Source organism: Nematostella vectensis, chromosome 13, assembly GCF_932526225.1.
Source record: "Nematostella vectensis chromosome 13, jaNemVect1.1, whole genome shotgun sequence".
NCBI lineage: Eukaryota > Metazoa > Cnidaria > Anthozoa > Actiniaria > Edwardsiidae > Nematostella > Nematostella vectensis.
Window position 1 is genome coordinate 5,890,714 of NC_064046.1, and position 18,385 is coordinate 5,909,098.

Consider the following 18,385-nt stretch of genomic DNA (forward strand, 5'->3'; position numbering starts at 1 on the left):
CCCCTCAAAAGGTTTGCTGAAGGATGGTGTCCACCTAAACACCAGGGGACAATATATGCTGTATCGTAGTTACAGAGGTGCTGTAATCAAAGCAATGCAATTACTATGATACGATCCAAAAGTTGCAAGCAAAAACTGTGCAAATGTCATCAAACAAGTGTATATTATTGCAATTAGAGCTTTATATCATTAATTTCATTTTTTTTCATACATAATAATGATCAGTTTTTATAAAATTTATCATATGGGTCTCAAACCCATTTCATAAACATGTGAAAAAAAATCCGGCAAGTTTGATAGAGAAGATTATTAACAAAATATTGTGGTTCAACCCATTAAAATTATAATCTTTTTGTATAAAATGTGTATAAATTATTTGTCGGTGTCCTGCATCTGATATGACATAAATAATTATTCTTTAAAGTAGGCACCAGTTGTTATAGTGACAAATGGTTTATTATCTGTCACTGTTTTGTCATTATGTCATTTAATTGTTGAACAAACAAATTTTAGTGACAGCATGACTTGTTACTGTCACAATGTTACAAACAAATGTTTATGGTTTATGTCGTAGGTATATCAAAACCAACACATTTGATTAGGTTAACTCAAGAGACTAGGGACCGATGAAGTGAAGGAAAATTTTAATAGGAAGATGCATGAATGCTTCCCAGGAGTTAGGAAGTTCTCCTTTCAGCAGTTTGTAGAGGGTGCTGAACCAGAAAGTTGAAGTCATGTCTAAAATACAGTCTGTAGCCTGAAACATTACGGGAGAACAAGGTCTGAATATATAAATATTTAATTTCGATATGTAGGGGTGCAATGATACCACGGATTTCAAGTCTATTTTTACAATACTATCCTTGAATTTCATGATTTTTGAAGAAAAAAATCCTGGTGATCCGCAAGTCATCAATAGAGTGGATTTTAATTGTTACAAATACAGTTGTAGATCGTGTTCGTGTTATTATTATTTTTTTTTGCTTGATTGATGTAAAGGAATATACTATAACTATATAGCTATTTAAAAAACAAAATAATATATTTTAACTGGTCTATCACTCTATTTAGAGTAATGTGTTGATTTCAAAACAAAACCTAATTGCAATTGATAGTTTGAAAGTTTCAATGTCACTCTTTTGTTTATGCTCATGGAGGTAACACAGTCTAGTGCTTTTATTGATAGCTGAGTCACATCCTCCTGTTATCTTTTGTTGAACTAGACAATTATCACAGTATTCTCGGCAGTTCTGCACATTGACAGCATTTTCTCCAAAGTATGCCAAAAAATATATGTCTACAGCTTGTTTCCAAGCAGTAGTTGACATTGTCATCAAGTTGCCATCTTTTTAGCTGTTTCTGTTCTTCCCTTTCCAACTAAGCAATCGAGTTCATAATTTTGGTTCTGTCCTCAAAGCGATTTTAAAGGGTGCATACTGCTGGATCACCATCTCTGCCAGCTCGTCCCGCCTCCTCGTAGTAGTGCTCGACACACTCTGGCATAATGTGAGGAACGACAAACCGGACATTTTTTTGGTCAATACCCAGGCCAAATGCCTTTGTTGCACACATAACATGGGCTCCTTCACTCATCCAAGCAGTTGTGTTACTTTTCAATTTCCTCAAGGGCACTCCCTTCTCTTTAAGCAGGAATGCCAAATTGTTACTCCATTTAGAAGTAATGCAGGAATAGCATAACATATTGTCTTTCCAGCTCCTGTGGGCCATTATTTAACACATTGAAAGAAACAGCATTACTATCAATTACCCATGCGTTGTGGGTTGAATTCAGTTAAACGTTAATTGAGTAATTTTGTGAACATAAAATTTAAAGCCTTGGCCATGTTCCTCAATAATCCTCTTGTGTTTTATCAAGTGTGCTCTATGCACTAACAAGTTTTTCAATTGATAGTATGGACCTGGCTTTGATGTTTGCATCTATTCTGTGAGCCGTCTAGCTACACAACAAAGCATACATACTTACCAAAGATACCACAGTTTACGGATGATCGATCCAACGATCCGACGATCGAGTGACACAGGAGTCCCTCCAATAACTCTTAAATGCTTTGCAAGCATTCACGAGTTAAAAATGGCATTTTCTACAAGGTATTTCAATTGACGCCTTCTAGCCACAGAAATTTTCCTTCCAGGTTTTGTTGTTGTTTGTCTGTAAAAAGCATGCATTCTTTTTTATGTTTTAGGTCGAATTAGTCCTATCGTCGAGTTTCAGCAATTTTGGGGAGCTGTAGAGGCATCAACCCTTGTTTGCCAATCTCAGTACTGCCAGTACCCATGGCAGTGTTTTTACTGCAGATTCAATTGCAAACAAGGGTTGGATTCCTGATCGCCCTCAATTGGGCATCAACAGAAAAAAGTTTGCCATGGTAAGGCATAAGATTACCTGAAAAAAAAAAAAGCTTTCCATCACATCAGTTATTTACAATTACATATCTCCGTCCTTTTCACTGTACTGCTGTCACCTCTCTTGATTACCTTGATTAGAATGCACGTTTTTCATTCGCCTCCTCTAACATCCAAAGAACTTGGGGAAACAAATGTGTATCGCATCATCATATCAAACTTTTATCATCAACGGGAAGATATAAAAATGAATACTGGTTTTGATGATAAATAATGAGTTTGCATTTTAGAAAGAGGACTTGTCTGGGGTGGGTCCACCTCAGATTCTGACAGGACTTCTGGCTTCTGGGGTGGTATGTATGTTTTTTTTCTCAAGGACTGGGGTTTAAACATGGTTATTCCATTCATTCAATCTACTATGCATCAGAGAAGTAGATCTCCACATCTGGGAGTAAATGGTGATTACTAGTCCATCTTTGGTCAATCAAACTCTGACAAAATCGTTTGGATTTATTCAAGAGGTATTCAGCTACATGTAAATGGTGTCTAGAAGAGGGGTGGTGGCGGTTCCCGTAACACAATGTACAGTATTTGGGTATTATTGTGACGTGTACCGTATATTGGTATTGTTATAAATAAATAAATAATTAGGAGCTCGTCAAAGAAGATTGCAGACTTATCTGTCTCTTTATTACTGGTAATTTGTAATTTGTTTAATTTTTATAGATATATTTTATGTTATATAATATATAGATACACATGCATGTATGTATTTTTATAGGCCCATTTGCACCGTTAATGAGGTTTCATGAGTGTGTTGTAGTGGCTTTACCTGTGGCAGTTGGTGAGCCTTTTACCGATGCACAAGTTCATTGTATCATTGATATGGCTGACGGTAAGTTATTACATTTGTGTGTCCAGGAAAAAAACGGTCCCTTTAACACTCATCATTTACTACTCAGTACAGCACTGAATAGAAGATCATAAAAAAAGTATAACTACCTTCGATGTTTCAGTATAGGCATCCAATCTAGATACCAATACTTAGAGGTTTTAAAAATTGGGTAACATAAGACAAATCTGATCAGGAGCTGCAAAAAATATTTGTTTATTTATTTACTAATATTTTCCCAGGTAAATCCCTTCAGCAAAGCTGATATAAATAGGTGACATGGATAACAAAATTATAAGGGAAAAGAAAAATGTATCCCCTTCCATTGACATTTGGGGCTAAACATGATTTTTTTTTTCAGTGACAGGAAAGGATTATTGCTGCCGGGGAGGAGGCTGAAGCTGCACTTTTACGAAGAAGAGAGAACATGTAAACCAGTTAATTAAACATTCGGCAGATTACTGCGAGTCGATGCTTTTTTAAATAATCTCCCCAAAGGAGCTGTCAGTGACTTTAAACTCTAAATTAAAATAATTGGGCATCCCTTCGAATAGATGCTTCAATTAATGTGTTAGGCTGCCTTTTATGCTGAAGTATCTAAATTTTCTGCGTTGTGAATTGTAGGACCCTTTCGCATTGTCTTTCTTTTATTCTCATAAGTGTGTTTTATAATTTGATAACTCTTTCATTTTAATTACAGAGACCGAAGAAATGTTCGAGAGGAGCAGGGTAAGGAATACCTAGAAAGTCTCAGAATCGACCAATTAAACGTGGGAAATATTTAAAAAGAATATCGAACAATATACAATGTAGAACCGTCCGGTATGTTAACATTGGGATATACACATAGTCATCATTTCTGTTTATTTATTATAAATAATTTTTATTTTGCTTTTTTACAGGATAGGGAAAGACAACGTTTGTTAGAAATTGAAGAGGTACGTGACATTTAATAGCTTGGAACAATTTTTAACAGTTTTACTAAACATTCATATATTTTTTCAAATGTCGTTTTTATGTTTACAAAAAAAAACATTGCATTATTGCAGAGACAGACAAAATAGACGTGACCAGCAAGACAGAGAGTACGAAGAAGGGTTAAGAAGGGATCAAGAGAGGGTAAGCAGTTCATGGACAAGCATCCTCGAGGACCCTGGACGTCACGGAGACCGACACACAGGGAGCTCTTTTTTCTCGCGCGCTCCTATTTGCAAAGAATGACATCTAAAATTACATGCGAATGTTGTCTTATTCTCTTATATCCACATAGATCCACATAGATCGTTATTTATTTAAATACTTTTACTTATAGTTATATTTCTAATTATTATAGATATATATATTTTTTTTTTCCACACGCCCCTTGTGGAAATCAGCTGTTGTTGACGGGGCAAGCGTGTCTTAAATAAAGTCTATCTATCTATCTATCTATCTATCTTATCCAAGAAAAATATATTACGAAATTGTGCATCAAGCAAGTCAGTTCGCCGAGCGGTTTTTACAGCATGACGTCATAGGAGAAGCTCCCTGGCAGCATTTGTAGAAGGTCGATGCATTTTAACTCGATTTGTTTTCGGCACCAACATCAGACCAAGAATATGTAAGGATTAAACCTTAAATTTGAAACTATTTATGATTTCTGTCTACATTTTAGGACCTACAACACCTCGTCGGTGCTGAAGGCGAAGGCAACATTAGAGTCCGTCTCCATGGAAGGGACACAACCTTCCAAAGACGTTTCACTGCTTCCGATACAAACGAGGTGATTACAACAATTACACCAAGTTCAATCGCATTCTTAGACTTATTAATTTATATAGATTCCACAGTTAGTTATGGATTCAAAATTTCAATTATGAATTAAATATTTTGGACACGAGTTATCAGAATCAATAAACCAAATCATTGCACATGTATTATTTTTCAAATTGAAAAAAGATGTCTCCACAGCATTCTGTCTCCACTGTACCGATATAGGGAGAGTATTGTTCAACCACAAACTAATTGGAATTGTTTTATCTGCAGCTCTTGTATCAAGTGGCCATTGCCAACCTGCGCGAGAGGAATATCACCATCCGAAATGCCAGTGGAAGAATCATTGAAAGAAATGACGATCCTATTGACGTTGTAGACGCAACGACACTAATGGTCTTTCATGACTTGGGTATACTAGGAGCAAGAATGGATGAGATAAAAGGAATAAATGGAATCATTTTATCAAATATCCAACTTTGTTTACCATGGTCGCGCGAGGTAAAAAAAGTTGCCCTCTGCTGTGGACTAGTTGTACATCCCCTCCTCTCCTGATTTCGAGCACCTGAATTCTTTTGTAGGGGTTACAACACAGATGGGCCCCCCAGATGACATTCGTTTTGACCTTCCCCCTAAGAACCTGTCTAGGCTAAAAATAGGTTCTTATTACCAGTTTATGTTTGTATTCTTAATACCGCAAAAATCTCAAAATACTAAAATTTACCGATTTCATTAACAGGGCGGACACTACCAGGCCACCTTTTCCGACCTTTGTTTGGTAGTGTTGTGCCCAACCCTTGCTGGAGACCCAGAAGTAAGGGCCACTATTGACTTAAGCAATGGTAAGTCTAGTACATTTAAAAAACATTCTTGAATTCAGAATATCTATTAAACCCTGTCGATTTTCTGAGCTCGATGGATAACGTGGATATCGTAGAACGGTCACGAAGTGAAAGTAGTGAGGGTTGGCTTAAATATATAACTCATGTACATTTTTAATTATTTTACTTGTTTTTTTGTTTTTGTTTTTTTACAGTTACCCAGGATCGCATACAAGCTGCTGTAGCAGAGGCTGAGGCGAGACTGGCCCTTACAACCGAATCAATGTGAGTTTTGTTGATTGTCTTGAATCACCATCACCATCCGAAATGCCAGTGGAAGAATCATTGAAAGAAATGACGATCCTATTGACGTTGTAGACGTCCTCACTGTAACTTCAAAACCATCTCGTTTGTGTTGCCTGCCGATCAAATTGTACCAGCGAGTGCGACGCCAAGCAGGAGTCGAAGGAAACTTAAAGAAATGCAAGCCAGTTTCCGGGTCATAAAATGAATTTGAGCAGCCTTTAACTGCACACTGCTTTCCTTTTCTTTTTAAAGTTGGAGAAACTTCGTTTGAATCATCCATATAATTATCTAGAAGGCCCAAAATCGACTTTTGAAGAGTTCTTAGCGAAACGTGCAACACAGCTAGAAATCAAGATGGCGTCTGTGTTTTCGAGACAACTCTCGCCTCGTTTTCGTGTTCGCGTACAAGATGGCGGCGGGGACTGTAAATAGGACTATTGCATTATGCTTGTAAAACAATAACTTCAATTACAAAATGGGTCAGCTCAGTCTACCACCTGTGGGGAGTTTTGACGTATGGCGAATCCTCGCCGTTATGACGTATCATGCTCACGTGTTACAATCAGATCAGTTTGTTGTCGTTGTCACTCTTGAACTTTCAAGGAAGCGAAACAGACTTACTGTCTCTTTCGACAACGTTTTTTCAAGAAGTTTTCAAGAACAATTCAAGGATTTCTCAAGAATTTGATTCCAAGAATAATCAGGAACAAGATTGGATTGTGGGAAGATTGTGCCGGTTGAAGTTAACTTACAAATCTGAATTTGACGTTGAGTTCATCTTAACGGTAAACAACAAATCTTTACCAGGCTCAACGTACAATCAAGGGACAATCAAAATAATCCTTAGGAAATGCTTTCCAATCATTTATTTAAACATTCTGAACACAATCCAAACGACAAATCACGTTAAAAGATCCTTGACAAAAAATAACCGTTAGAGAAAACCGTTTCACCTTTGCGAAATTTTCCATAGTCGGGTTGTAGGTTTTTCTTTTTTAATTTGTCATAGAAACATACAAAAGAAGCCATTGGCAATGGTTATTGAGAACTCTTGACTACGATCTAGCAGAGGTAACTGTCGTCACGCATGGCATCGGCGGCTTAACAGTGCAGAGGTTGAAACGCAAAATCAAAACCAACGGCTTCGAAAAAATGAAAGCCGACATCGTTATTCTAAAAGTAGGAACGAACGACATTGGGACCAAGCGGCCGGAGACAATTGGGTCAGAAATTGAGAATTTGACCCGCGAACTTAGGGAAACGTACAATGTTAAAGTTGTTGGTGTCTGTTTGATAATCCCAAGAGCCGATAACATTCATTTTAGGCGCCAAGCAGACATCGTTAATAAATATTTACAGGTAGTGATCAATGATCTCTCGTTTGCTTTTTGTTTAAATCCCCCTCAAAAGGTTTGCTGAAGGATGGTGTCCACCTAAACACCAGGGGACAATATATGCTGTATCGTAGTTACAGAGGTGCTGTAATCAAAGCAATGCAATTACTATGATACGATCCAACAGTTGCAAGCAAAAACTGTGCAAATGTCATCAAACAAGTGTATATTATTGCAATGAGAGCTTTATATCATTAATTTCAATTTTTTTCATACATAATAATGATCAGTTTTTATAAAATTTATCATATGGGTCTCAAACCCATTTCATAAACATGTGAAAAAAAAATCCGGCAAGTTTGATAGAGAAGATTATTAACAAAATATTGTGGTTCAACCCATTAAAATTATAATCTTTTTGTATAAAATGTGTATAAATTATTTGTCGGTGTCCTGCATCTGATATGACATAAATAATTATTCTTTAAAGTAGGCACCAGTTGTTATAGTGACAAATGGTTTATTATCTGTCACTGTTTTGTCATTATGTCATTTAATTGTTGAACAAACAAATTTTAGTGACAGCATGACTTGTTACTGTCACAATGTTACAAACAAATGTTTATGGTTTATGTCGTAGGTATATCAAAACCAACACATTTGATTAGGTTAACTCAAGAGACTAGGGACCGATGAAGTGAAGGAAAATTTTAATAGGAAGATGCATGAATGCTTCCCAGGAGTTAGGAAGTTCTCCTTTCAGCAGTTTGTAGAGGGTGCTGAACCAGAAAGTTGAAGTCATGTCTAAAATACAGTCTATTGATGACTTGCGGATCACCAGGATTTTTTTCTTCAAAAATCATGAAATTCAAGGATAGTATTGTAGAAATAGACTTGAAATCCGTGGTATCATTGCACCCCTACATATCGAAATTAAATATTTATATATTCAGACCTTGTTCTCCCGTAATGTTTCAGGCTACAGAGTGGATTTTAATTGTTACAAATACAGTTGTAGATGGTGTTCGTGTTATTATTTTTTTTGCTTGATTGATGTAAAGGAATATACTATAACTATATAGCTATTTAAAAAACAAAATAATATATTTTAACTGGTCTATCACTCTATTTAGAGTAATGTGTTGATTTCAAAACAAAACCTAATTGCAATTGATAGTTTGGAAGTTTCAATGTCACTCTTTTGTTTATGCTCATGGAGGTAACACAGTCTAGTGCTTTTATTGATAGCTGAGTCACATCCTCCTGTTATCTTTTGTTGAACTAGACAATTATCACAGTATTCTCGGCAGTTCTGCACATTGACAGCATTTTCTCCAAAGTATGCCAAAAAATATATGTCTACAGCTTGTTTCCAAGCAGTATTTGACAGTGTCATCAAGCTGCCATCTTTTTAGCTGTTTCTGTTCTTTCCTTTCCAACTAAGCAATCGAGTTCATAATTTTGGTTCTGTCCTCAAAGCGATTATAAAGGGTGCATACTGCTGGATCACCATCTCTGCCAGCTCGTCCCGCCTCCTCGTAGTAGTGCTCAACACACTCTGGCATAATGTGAGGAACGACAAACCGGACATTTTTTTGGTCAATACCCAGGCCAAATGCCTTTGTTGCACACATAACATGGGCTCCTTCACTCATCCAAGCAGTTGTGTTACTTTTCAATTTCCTCAAGGGCACTCCCTTCTCTTTAAGCAGGAATGCCAAATTGTTACTCCATTTAGAAGTAATGCAGGAATAGCATAACATATTGTCTTTCCAGCTCCTGTGGGCCATTATTTAACACATTGAAAGAAACAGCATTACTACCAATTACCCATGCGTTGTGGGTTGAATTCAGTTAAACGTTAATTGAGTAATTTTGTGAACATAAAATTTAAAGCCTTGGCCATGTTCCTCAATAATCCTCTTGTGTTTTATCAAGTGTGCTCTATGCACTAACAAGTTTTTCAATTGATAGTATGGACCTGGCTTTGATGTTTGCATCTATTCTGTGAGCCGTCTAGCTACACAACAAAGCATACATACTTACCAAAGATACCACAGTTTACGGATGATCGATCCAACGATCCGACGATCGAGTGACACAGGAGTCCCTCCAATAACTCTTAAATGCTTTGCAAGCATTCACGAGTTAAAAATGGCATTTTCTACAAGGTATTTCAATTGACGCCTTCTAGCCACAGAAATTTTCCTTCCAGGTTTTGTTGTTGTTTGTCTGTAAAAAGCATGCATTCTTTTTTATGTTTTAGGTCGAATTAGTCCTATCGTCGAGTTTCAGCAATTTTGGGGAGCTGTAGAGGCATCAACCCTTGTTTGCCAATCTCAGTACTGCCAGTACCCATGGCAGTGTTTTTACTGCAGATTCAATTGCAAACAAGGGTTGGATTCCTGATCGCCCTCAATTGGGCATCAACAGAAAACAGTTTGCCATGGTAAGGCATAAGATTACCTGAAAAAAAAAAAGCTTTCCATCACATCAGTTATTTACAATTGCATATCTCCGTCCTTTTCACTGTACTGCTGTCACCTCTCTTGATTACCTTGATTAGAATGCACGTTTTTCATTCGCCTCCTCTAACATCCAAAGAACTTGGGGAAACAAATGTGTATCGCATCATCATATCAAACTTTTATCATCAACGGGAAGATATAAAAATGAATACTGGTTTTGATGATAAATAATGAGTTTGCATTTTAGAAAGAGGACTTGTCTGGGGTGGGTCCACCTCAGATTCTGACAGGACTTCTGGCTTCTGGGGTGGTATGTATGTTTTTTTCTCAAGGACTGGGGTTTAAACATGGTTATTCCATTCATTCAATCTACTATGCATCAGAGAAGTAGATCTCCACATCTGGGAGTAAATGGTGATTACTAGTCCATCTTTGGTCAATCAAACTCTGACAAAATCGTTTGGATTTATTCAAGAGGTATTCAGCTACATGTAAATGGTGTCTAGAAGAGGGGTGGTGGCGGTTCCGTAACACAATGTACAGTATTTGGGTATTATTGTGACGTGTACCGTATATTGGTATTGTTATAAATAAATAAATAATTAGGAGCTCGTCAAATAAGATTGCAGACTTATCTGTCTCTTTATTACTGGTAATTTGTAATTTGTTTAATTTTTATAGATATATTTTATGTTATATAATATATAGATACACATGCATGTATGTATTTTTATAGGCCCATTTGCACCGTTAATGAGGTTTCATGAGTGTGTTGTAGTGGCTTTACCTGTGGCAGTTGGTGAGCCTTTTACCGATGCACAAGTTCATTGTATCATTGATATGGCTGACGGTATGTTATTACATTTGTGTGTCCAGGTAAAAAACGGTCCCTTTAACACTCATCATTTACTACTCAGTACAGCACTGAATAGAAGATCATAAAAAAAGTATAACTACCTTCGATGTTTCAGTATAGGCATCCAATCTAGATACCAATACTTAGAGGTTTTATAAATTGGGTAACATAAGACAAATCTGATCAGGAGCTGCAAAAAATATTTGTTTATTTATTTACTAATATTTTCCCAGGTAAATCCCTTCAGCAAAGCTGATATAAATAGGTGACATGGATAACAAAAATATAAGGGAAAAGAAAAATGTATCCCCTTCCATTGACATTTGGGGCTAAACATGATTTTTTTTTTCAGTGACAGGAAAGGATTATTGCTGCCGGGGAGGAGGCTGAAGCTGCACTTTTACGAAGAAGAGAGAACATGTAAACCAGTTAATTAAACATTCGGCAGATTACTGCGAGTCGATGCTTTTTTATATAATCTCCCCAAAGGAGCTGTCAGTGACTTTAAACTCTAAATTAAAATAATTGGGCATCCCTTCGAATAGATGCTTCAATTAATGTGTTAGGCTGCCTTTTATGCTGAAGTATCTACATTTTCTGAGTTGTGAATTGTAGGACCCTTTCGCATTGTCTTTCTTTTATTCTCATAAGTGTGTTTTATAATTTGATAACTCTTTTATTTTAATTACAGAGACCGAAGAAATGTTCGAGAGGAGCAGGGTAGGGAATACCTAGAAAGTCTCAGAATGGACCAATTAAACGTGGGAAATATTTAAAAAGAATATCGAACAATATTCAATGTAGAACCGTCCGGTATGTTAACATTGGGATATACACATAGTCATCATTTCTGTTTATTTATTATAAATAATTTTTATTTTGCTTTTTTACAGGATAGGGAAAGACAGCGTTTGTTAGAAATTGAAGAGGTACGTGACATTTAATAGCTTGGAACAATTTTTAACAGTTTTACTAAACATTCATATATTTTTTCAAATGTCGTTTTTATGTTTACAAAAAAAAACATTGCATTATTGCAGAGACAGACAAAAGAGACGTGACCAGCAAGACAGAGAGTACGAAGAAGGGTTAAGAAGGGATCAAGAGAGGGTAAGCAGTTCATGGACAAGCATCCTCGGGGACCCTGGACGTCACGGAGATCGACACACAGGGAGCTCTTTTTTCTCGCGCGCTCCTATTTGCAAAGAATGACATCTAAAATTACATGCGAATGTTGTCTTATTCTCTTATCCAAGAAAAATATATTACGAAATTGTGCATCAAGCAAGTCAGTTCGCCGAGCGGTTTTTACAGCATGACGTCATAGGAGAAGCTCCCTGGCAGCATTTGTAGAAGGTCGATGCATTTTAACTCGATTTGTTTTCGGCACCAACATCAGACCAAGAATATGTAAGGATTAAACCTTAAATTTGAAACTATTTATGATTTCTGTCTACATTTTAGGACCTACAACACCTCGTCGGTGCTGAAGGCGAAGGCAACATTAGAGTCCGTCTCCATGGAAGGGACACAACCTTCCAAAGACGTTTCACTGCTTCCGATACAAACGAGGTGATTACAACAATTACACCAAGTCCAATCGCATTCTTAGACTTATTAATTTATATAGATTCCACAGTTAGTTATGGATTCAAAATTTCAATTATGAATTAAATATTTTGGACACGAGTTATCAGAATCAATAAACCAAATCATTGCACATGTATTATTTTTCAAATTGAAAAAAGATGTCTCCACAGCATTCTGTCTCCACTGTACCGATATAGGGAGAGTATTGTTCAACCACAAACTAATTGGAATTGTTTTATCTGCAGCTCTTGTATCAAGTGGCCATTGCCAACCTGCGCGAGAGGAATATCACCATCCGAAATGCCAGTGGAAGAATCATTGAAAGAAATGACGATCCTATTGACGTTGTAGACGCAACGACACTAATGGTCTTTCATGACTTGGGTATACTAGGAGCAAGAATGGATGAGATAAAAGGAATAAATGGAATCATTTTATCAAATATCCAACTTTGTTTACCATGGTCGCGCGAGGTAAAAAAAAGTTGCCCTCTGCTGTGGACTAGTTGTACATCCCCTCCTCTCCTGATTTCGAGCACCTGAATTCTTTTGTAGGGGGTTACACCACAGATGGGCCCCCCAGATGACATTCGTTTTGACCTTCCCCCTAAGAACCTGTCTAGGCTAAAAATAGGTTCTTATTACCAGTTTATGTTTGTATTCTTAATACCGCAAAAATCTCAAAATACTAAAATTTACCGATTTCATTAACAGGGCGGACACTACCAGGCCACCTTTTCCGACCTTTGTTTGGTAGTGTTGTGCCCAACCCTTGCTGGAGACCCAGAAGTAAGGGCCACTATTGACTTAAGCAATGGTAAGTCTAGTACATTTAAAAAACTTTCTTGAATTCAGAATATCTATTAAACCCTGTCGATTTTCTGAGCTCGATGGATAACGTGGATATCGTAGAACGGTCACGAAGTGAAAGTAGTGAGGGTTGGCTTAAATATATAACTCATGTACATTTTTAATTATTTTACTTGTTTTTTTGTTTTTGTTTTTTTACAGTTACCCAGGATCGCATACAAGCTGCTGTAGCAGAGGCTGAGGCGAGACTGGCCCTTACAACCGAATCAATGTGAGTTTTGTTGATTGTCTTGAATCACCATCACCATCCGAAATGCCAGTGGAAGAATCATTGAAAGAAATGACGATCCTATTGACGTTGTAGACGTCCTCACTGTAACTTCAAAACCATCTCGTTTGTGTTGCCTGCCGATCAAATTGTACCTGCGAGTGCGACGCCAAGCAGGAGTCGAAGGAAACTTAAAGAAATGCAAGCCAGTTTCCGGGTCATAAAATGAATTTGAGCAGCCTTTAACTGCACACTGCTTTCCTTTTCTTTTTAAAGTTGGAGAAACTTCGTTTGAATCATCCATATAATTATCTAGAAGGCCCAAAATCGACTTTTGAAGAGTTCTTAGCGAAACGTGCAACACAGCTAGAAATCAAGATGGCGTCTGTGTTTTCGAGACAACTCTCGCCTCGTTTTCGTGTTCGAGTCCAAGATGGCGGCGGGGACTGTAAATAGGACTATTGCATTATGCTTGTAAAACAATAACTTCAATTACAAAATGGGTCAGCTCAGTCTACCACCTGTGGGGAGTTTTGACGTATGGCGAATCCTCGGCGTTATGACGTATCATGCTCACGTGTTACAATCAGATCAGTTTGTTGTCGTTGTCACTCTTGAACTTTCAAGGAAGCGAAACAGACTTACTGTCTCTTTCGACAACGTTTTTTCAAGAAGTTTTCAAGAACTATTCAAGGATTTCTCAAGAATTTGATTCCAAGAATAATCAGGAACAAGATTGGATTGTGGGAAGATTGTGCCGGTTGAAGTTAACTTACAAATCTGAATTTGACGTTGAGTTCATCTTAACGGTAAACAACAAATCTTTACCAGGCTCAACGTACAATCAAGGGACAATCAAAATAATCCTTAGGAAATGCTTCCCAATCATTTATTTAAACATTCTGAACACAATCCAAACGACAAATCACGTTAAAAGATCCTTGACAAAAAATAACCGTTAGAGAAAACCGTTGTAGGTTTTTCTTTTTTAATTTGTCATAGAAACATACAAAAGAAGCCATTGGCAATGGTTATTGAGAACTCTTGACTACGATCTAGCAGAGGTAACTGTCGTCATGCATGGCATCGGCGGCTTAACAGTGCAGAGGTTGAAACGCAAAATCAAAACCAACGGCTTCGAAAAAATGAAAGCCGACATCGTTATTCTAAAAGTAGGAACGAACGACATTGGGACCAAGCGGCCGGAGACAATTGGGTCAGAAATTGAGAATTTGACCCGCGAACTTAGGGAAACGTACAATGTTAAAGTTGTTGGTGTCTGTTTGATAATCCCAAGAGCCGATAACATTCATTTTAGGCGCCAAGCAGACATCGTTAATAAATATTTACAGGTAGTGATCAATGATCTCTCGTTTGATTTTTGTTTAAATCCCCCTCAAAAGGTTTGCTGAAGGATGGTGTCCACCTAAACACCAGGGGACAATATATGCTGTATCGTAGTTACAGAGGTGCTGTAATCAAAGCAATGCAATTACTATGATACGATCCAAAAGTTGCAAGCAAAAACTGTGCAAATGTCATCAAACAAGTGTATATTATTGCAATGAGAGCTTTATATCATTGTAATGGGTCTCAAACCCATTTCATAAACATGTGAAAAAAAAAATCCGGCAAGTTTGATAGAGAAGATTATTAACAAAATATTGTGGTTTAACCCATTAAAATTATAATCTTTTTGTATAAAATGTGTATAAATTATTTGTCGGTGTCCTGCATCTGATATGACATAAATAATTATTCTTTAAAGTAGGCACCAGTTGTTATAGTGACAAATGGTTTATTATCTGTCACTGTTTTGTCATTATGTCATTTAATTGTTGAACAAACAAATTTTAGTGACAGCATGACTTGTTACTGTCACAATGTTACAAACAAATGTTTATGGTTTATGTCGTAGGTATATCAAAACCAACACATTTGATTAGGTTAACTCAAGAGACTAGGGACCGATGAAGTGAAGGAAAACTTTAATAGGAAGATGCATGAATGCTTCCCAGGAGTTAGGAAGTTCTCCTTTCAGCAGTTTGTAGAGGGTGCTGAACCAGAAAGTTGAAGTCATGTCTAAAATACAGTCTATTGATGACTTGCGGATCACCAGGATTTTTTTCTTCAAAAATCATGAAATTCAAGGATAGTATTGTAGAAATAGACTTGAAATCCGTGGTATCATTGCACCCCTACATATCGAAATTAAATATTTATATATTCAGACCTTGTTCTCCCGTAATGTTTCAGGCTACAGAGTGGATTTTAATTGTTACAAATACAGTTGTAGATGGTGTTCGTGTTATTATTTTTTTTGCTTGATTGATGTAAAGGAATATACTATAACTATATAGCTATTTAAAAAACAAAATAATATATTTTAACTGGTCTATCACTCTATTTAGAGTAATGTGTTGATTTCAAAACAAAACCTAATTGCAATTGATAGTTTGGAAGTTTCAATGTCACTCTTCTGTTTATGCTCATGGAGGTAACACAGTCTAGTGCTTTTATTGATAGCTGAGTCACATCCTCCTGTTATCTTTTGTTGAACTAGACAATTATCACAGTATTCTCGGCAGTTCTGCACATTGACAGCATTTTCTCCAAAGTATGCCAAAAAATATATGTCTACAGCTTGTTTCCAAGCAGTATTTGACAGTGTCATCAAGCTGCCATCTTTTTAGCTGTTTCTGTTCTTCCCTTTCCAACTAAGCAATCGAGTTCATAATTTTGGTTCTGTCCTCAAAGCGATTATAAAGGGTGCATACTGCTGGATCACCATCTCTGCCAGCTCGTCCCGCCTCCTCGTAGTAGTGCTCAACACACTCTGGCATAATGTGAGGAACGACAAACCGGACATTTTTTTGGTCAATACCCAGGCCAAATGCCTTTGTTGCACACATAACATGGGCTCCTTCACTCATCCAAGCAGTTGTGTTACTTTTCAATTTCCTCAAGGGCACTCCCTTCTCTTTAAGCAGGAATGCCAAATTGTTACTCCATTTAGAAGTAATGCAGGAATAGCATAACATATTGTCTTTCCAGCTCCTGTGGGCCATTATTTAACACATTGAAAGAAACAGCATTACTACCAATTACCCATGCGTTGTGGGTTGAATTCAGTTAAACGTTAATTGAGTAATTTTGTGAACATAAAATTTAAAGCCTTGGCCATGTTCCTCAATAATCCTCTTGTGTTTTATCAAGTGTGCTCTATGCACTAACAAGTTTTTCAATTGATAGTATGGACCTGGCTTTGATGTTTGCATCTATTCTGTGAGCCGTCTAGCTACACAACAAAGCATACATACTTACCAAAGATACCACAGTTTACGGATGATCGATCCAACGATCCGACGATCGAGTGACACAGGAGTCCCTCCAATAACTCTTAAATGCTTTGCAAGCATTCACGAGTTAAAAATGGCATTTTCTACAAGGTATTTCAATTGACGACATCTAGCCACAGAAATTTTCCTTCCAGGTTTTGTTGTTGTTTGTCTGTAAAAAGCATGCATTCTTTTTTATGTTTTAGGTCGAATTAGTCCTATCGTCGAGTTTCAGCAATTTTGGGGAGCTGTAGAGGCATCAACCCTTGTTTGCCAATCTCAGTACTGCCAGTACCCATGGCAGTGTTTTTACTGCAGATTCAATTGCAAACAAGGGTTGGATTCCTGATCGCCCTCAATTGGGCATCAACAGAAAACAGTTTGCCATGGTAAGGCATAAGATTACCTGAAAAAAAAAAGCTTTCCATCACATCAGTTATTTACAATTGCATATCTCCGTCCTTTTCACTGTACTGCTGTCACCTCTCTTGATTACCTTGATTAGAATGCACGTTTTTCATTCGCCTCCTCTAACATCCAAAGAACTTGGGGAAACAAATGTGTATCGCATCATCATATCAAACTTTTATCATCAACGGGAAGATATAAAAATGAATACTGGTTTTGATGATAAATAATGAGTTTGCATTTTAGAAAGAGGACTTGTCTGGGGTGGGTCCACCTCAGATTCTGACAGGACTTCTGGCTTCTGGGGTGGTATGTATGTTTTTTTCTCAAGGACTGGGGTTTAAACATGGTTATTCCATTCATTCAATCTACTATGCATCAGAGAAGTAGATCTCCACATCTGGGAGTAAATGGTGATTACTAGTCCATCTTTGGTCAATCAAACCCTGACAAAATCGTTTGGATTTATTCAAGAGGTATTCAGCTACATGTAAATGGTGTCTAGAAGAGGGGTGGTGGCGGTTCCCGTAACACAATGTACAGTATTTGGGTATTATTGTGACGTGTACCGTATATTGGTATTGTTATAAATAAATAAATAATTAGGAGCTCGTCAAATAAGATTGCAGACTTATCTGTCTCTTTATTACTGGTAATTTGTAATTTGTTTAATTTTTATAGATATATTTTATGTTATATAATATATAGATACACATGCATGTATGTATTTTTATAGGCCCATTTGCACCGTTAATGAGGTTTCATGAGTGTGTTGTAGTGGCTTTACCTGTGGCAGTTGGTGAGCCTTTTACCGATGCACAAGTTCATTGTATCATTGATATGGCTGACGGTATGTTATTACATTTGTGTGTCCAGGTAAAAAACGGTCCCTTTAACACTCATCATTTACTACTCAGTACAGCACTGAATAGAAGATCATAAAAAAAGTATAACTACCTTCGATGTTTCAGTATAGGCATCCAATCTAGATACCAATACTTAGAGGTTTTATAAATTGGGTAACATAAGACAAATCTGATCAGGAGCTGCAAAAAATATTTGTTTATTTATTTACTAATATTTTCCCAGGTAAATCCCTTCAGCAAAGCTGATATAAATAGGTGACATGGATAACAAAAATATAAGGGAAAAGAAAAATGTATCCCCTTCCATTGACAT

General features: G+C 37.0%; 5 long non-coding RNA genes across 7 annotated transcripts; all 5 read left to right on the forward strand.

Annotated features, from left to right (window-relative positions):
* The first annotated feature begins 2,639 nt into the window (after positions 1 to 2,639).
* Positions 2,640 to 4,186, forward strand: LOC125559002. 3 transcript variants are annotated; one of them, XR_007306245.1, is made up of 4 exons: positions 2,640 to 2,717; positions 3,618 to 3,685; positions 3,957 to 3,985; positions 4,159 to 4,186. It is a non-coding gene; the product is annotated as an uncharacterized LOC125559002 (long non-coding RNA). The 3 variants fall into 3 exon arrangements; XR_007306246.1 differs by lacking the exon at positions 2,640 to 2,717 and adding an exon at positions 3,205 to 3,259; XR_007306247.1 differs by lacking the exon at positions 2,640 to 2,717 and having other exon boundaries at positions 3,204 to 3,685.
* Positions 4,187 to 5,604: 1,418 nt separating this feature from the next.
* On the forward strand, positions 5,605 to 6,153 carry LOC125559117. Its single transcript, XR_007306353.1, has 2 exons — positions 5,605 to 5,850; positions 6,045 to 6,153. It is a non-coding gene; the product is annotated as an uncharacterized LOC125559117 (long non-coding RNA).
* A 3,297-nt stretch (positions 6,154 to 9,450) lies between these two features.
* On the forward strand, positions 9,451 to 9,929 carry LOC125559118. The gene is made up of 2 exons (XR_007306354.1): positions 9,451 to 9,640; positions 9,736 to 9,929. It is a non-coding gene; the product is annotated as an uncharacterized LOC125559118 (long non-coding RNA).
* Positions 9,930 to 12,836: 2,907 nt separating this feature from the next.
* LOC125559115 lies at positions 12,837 to 13,502 on the forward strand. The gene is made up of 2 exons (XR_007306351.1): positions 12,837 to 13,199; positions 13,394 to 13,502. It is a non-coding gene; the product is annotated as an uncharacterized LOC125559115 (long non-coding RNA).
* Positions 13,503 to 16,719: 3,217 nt separating this feature from the next.
* Positions 16,720 to 17,198, forward strand: LOC125559116. The gene is made up of 2 exons (XR_007306352.1): positions 16,720 to 16,909; positions 17,005 to 17,198. It is a non-coding gene; the product is annotated as an uncharacterized LOC125559116 (long non-coding RNA).
* The last annotated feature ends 1,187 nt before the right edge of the window (positions 17,199 to 18,385 follow it).